This window comes from Amphibalanus amphitrite, unplaced genomic scaffold (genome assembly GCF_019059575.1).
Source record: "Amphibalanus amphitrite isolate SeventyFive unplaced genomic scaffold, NRLGWU_Aamphi_draft 000466F_arrow, whole genome shotgun sequence".
Taxonomy (NCBI): domain Eukaryota; kingdom Metazoa; phylum Arthropoda; class Thecostraca; order Balanomorpha; family Balanidae; genus Amphibalanus; species Amphibalanus amphitrite.
Window position 1 is genome coordinate 363,576 of NW_024881960.1, and position 4,178 is coordinate 367,753.

A 4,178-nucleotide genomic window follows, 5' to 3' on the forward strand; every position below is an offset into this window, starting at 1 on the left:
GATTGTGTTGCCGTTTTAGGAGCCGGTGATTAGGCTGGATTTTTGGGTTACTTTTTCGTTCCGATTATTGTATTTCATAGTGTTTGGCTTTTGAATATTTTAGTTATTTCAGATAAATATTACTTACCTTACAACTTTTGTAAAAACGTTTCATTTTTTATAAGCCGACGTTCAGAGTCCTAAAAATACATCAGCACTACAATCATTGTAAACAAACAAATGGAGAGCACCACTTGGCTCTGTTCCAAGGCCATTTTTTAGTTTATCTGGTGGTTTTCTTGCTCTTGTACGTCGTTTTGTTGGATGTTTTGAATCCCTTAAGATTGACTTATATCATATTTAAGAAGCATGTTGACTGAAAACAATCTGAAGTATCCAGGACAGGAGGCTGACAGAGGTCCTGGCTACTGAGTGATATCAATATCAAGTTGGACAAGTTATGAAATTTTGGTTGATAAACGCAAGTTGATCGGGCTCATATATCAGCAAGAAAAAGTAAAAATTAAAAGAGCTTATTGGCCAAAAACAAGCTATAATATTGCAGACCTTGGAGCAATACTGAAGAGCACGCTGAGCAGGATCATGCCAGAAAATGTTGACTGATGAGCGCAAATTGATGTATTGGTATGAATATTGAATGATAACTTACAACAGCAAGATAAATCATTGCTACTGGAGGAGAAATCTTGGATCACTAAATCCACTTTATGTTGATTTTGATGTTAATCATCATTACTGTATTTCTTGAAAAAAGGATTGTAGTAAAATTGTCAATGTGACAATCCATGCAACAATGTGAAATGTGTTCATAGTCATTCGTGATAGTGATTATTGGTCCAATATACAATGGCAAAGCTCTCAGTCTCAGCGTTTCTTCCTGTGGATGGCCAGCAGTGACTCAGAGCTTATGAAGTATTAGTTTTCTTCACTGGGCTGGGATAAAAAGTACTGAGGGTAATCTTCCACCAAGGAACTCTGACATGGTATGAGATGTAGGCACAAGTAGGTAGGTGCTCAGTTCCTATAGTCAGTACTCAGTAGTTGTGTATGTTTAGTCGGGTTAGCTTAGATTAGATTGTTAGTTTTTTAATTTACCAAATGTCCATAAAAATGTGACTTGAGCAATGAGCATACCTGACTAACCTGACAGCTGACCTAACCTCAATCATCACACATATTTGCAGCCTACCCAAGACCTGCATGGCAGTAGCACCCAGTTATAGGTAGGTACTCACCCTAACTCAATCTTCCCTGCTAACCTTCAACTTGCCAAAAGTTAGCTCACATTGCCAAGCTGCATCCAGGGAAACAGTCAACTGAGGAACTGGCTCATTGGGTGGCTCGTGTGAGTCTGTGCATTTAAAGTGTTTCTTCTCTGAAGCTGCTCTGCACTGCTGTATGTCATGTTAGATGCTCAGAAAATGTGGGAAATGATTACTAAGCTACTTTAGTGCTTTGTTAATGCTCGAGACATGAACAAGTACAGATCCTGCAAGGTACAGCTATGAGTTAGGTGCTAGGCTAGGTGAGTATGTTATGTGAATGTGCTGTTCCCTGTTTGACTGTAAGTATACAAACAAGCACAGGGTCACAGTTATATAATATATTCAAACTCCACATAAACATACAACAAAAACGGTCATATAGCCTAACTCCAAACACACCACAGATAACTTAAGCCTTTGCAGGCACAAAAATGTTTTAATTAACAGGACAGGTATACAATATATCCTCTGTCCTTGGGGGATCTTGCTGCCAAGTTGAGGTACAATGACTGAATTTCAGGATTGATCAACCTTTTCTTAGCCACTGCTTATATACAAGAAAGACCAAATGCTTGTTTGTTTTGATTTACAGGACATATATACAATATATCCTCTGTCCTTGGGGGATCTTGCAGCCAAGTTGAGGTACGATGACTGAACTTCAGGATTGATCAACCTTTTCTTAGCCACTGCTTATAAACGAGAAAGACCAAATACTTGTTTGTAAACTGCGTTGAAAATTTAATGATCCACCTTCAATTCTGACATGAAGGCACAGATGAAATAGTTCCCTCTCCTTTTGGAATACACAAAGCAAAATATTTAATAAGTTCTTGTGGATGGACAAGAGCAATTAGCATAGCTTTCCCTCAAGTTATCTTCTGGCCAGGGGGGTTCGCTCCCGTGTCTTCAGCATTACGAAAAATGGCAACAGCCCGTGAGCAGCATCAGCGCTCACACACATGTTCAAGGAAAACAACGTGTAATTAGCTGCTGACGACGGCCCTCCCCACCAATCAGCGCTCGGTAACTCGAGCGCTGATTGGCTGGTAGCAAACGCGTCATATGTGGGTCTCATTTTTTGCTATCAGTGAACGCGTTATTTAATACACAGTGGCCTATGGAGAATGGCACGCGGGATTGAAGGTCAGTGTTTTATTGCTTCGTACATGCGAATGGGGGTATTTGAGTGGCATTTGACACCATTTTCGAAATCTACAGTGAATTTCTGATCGACTCATGTAGATATTTTTATGAATTTGACAGTATTAGTGCTACATAGCCGGTGTTTTATGTTGGTGTTGTTTCTCTCGACCTTTGTCTTGGACTTTAATCATATCTTTTCTCGAAAATGCTTGCCATAACCCAGTCGGGCGCACTGTGGTATCTCCGATTCATTTATGGAGACGTTTCTATTATTGGAAACGTTTCCAATTTTGACTACTCTTCTGTTCCAAAAATGGAAACGCTCGTTCCATAAATAGAAACGCTAACATCTCCGCACATATTTTCTTGCCGAGGGTGGCTGGATTTGATGTATAACGACTGTTTCGCGTAAAACAAGCTCAGATACACCAAAAGCACTTGTCTTCTTGCATGGAAAGCTGTCGTATGCATTCAAATTCACGCCTTTAAAATGCTCCTGAATCGTATCCATTTATGGAGACGTAGTTTCCAAAAATGGAAACGCCGATGTTCCAAAAATAGAAACGCTGAAGTTCAAATGTGTGCAAACTTTGCTTAAATGTGTTTTTAAAATTCACATGCAACTAAAAATTTGATGTTTTGGGACTGGTTTAGCATCTCGGCTCTCGGCAGTTACCTTGGACGTCGGGTTCGATAATAATACATTATGCGCCACAACTTAAGCACATTCAAAAGTCAACTAAAACTAAGATTTCCCAGAAACTACTGGACAGATGTGGTCCAAAGTGGGCAATACATAAAGCGTAGATATCATTTCAATATATAAAATTGATATCAATGTTACACATGAGCTAGAATGAATAAATTCATCGTCAGAATACAACGATATTTGGTGTGACGACGGTGCAGACCTTATTTCCATCCTGCTTTTTACGTATTTGCACGGAGATTTACGTTGATCCGAGCCTACGATCATATTCAGCACATTTGAAATATCATAAAATGCCCACTTAAGTCTCCAAATAGGGCTTTGCAACAACTTTCATGCGATTTAATCAAAGATTGACGACCACCAGGCCGCTGGTACACCGGAAAATGCAGCGTGAAAACGAATGAAAAACTGAAGTTCCCGGTAATGTGGTTGTTCCAATCAATGGACCAGTCTTTCAGTAGTCTGTTAAAAACGTTATTTTTTGTTCAAAACATTCATCAATGTTATTAATTTCGATTAGAAAAACGTGTGAATTTTTTTATCACGTCAACATGTTATAAGCATCGCCTCGTTCGTCAACTTTCGGTTTTCTGATCGGAAAGTCGGAGAACAGGAACATAAACTAGAATGCTGGCTGTCGATTGGTGGCATCCTGTGCATGCCAAATTGCACCAATCAATGCCCAGTTTGCTTTAAAGGTAGCGATGCACACAGCGTCTCCATTTATGGAACAGACAGTTTCTATTTTTGGAAACGGCGTATCCATTTTTGGAACATTGTTCCAAAAATGGAAACGTTTCCATAAATGGATCGGAAATACCACAGTGTGCCCGACTGAACCAGGTCTAAACTGTATCTGTATAGAGGGAATATGTGTTGAATATGAGGGGAAAGTAGTAATGACCATTCTGCCTATCAAACTGCCAGAAGGTGTGCTTGTAAGGTGATTGAAACTGCAGTACGTGCTGCAGATGTGGGTTTGACATTAGCATTATTTTTGTAACCCCACTTGCTCTAATAAAATGGCAACATGGGGTTATGTACACACTATTGCA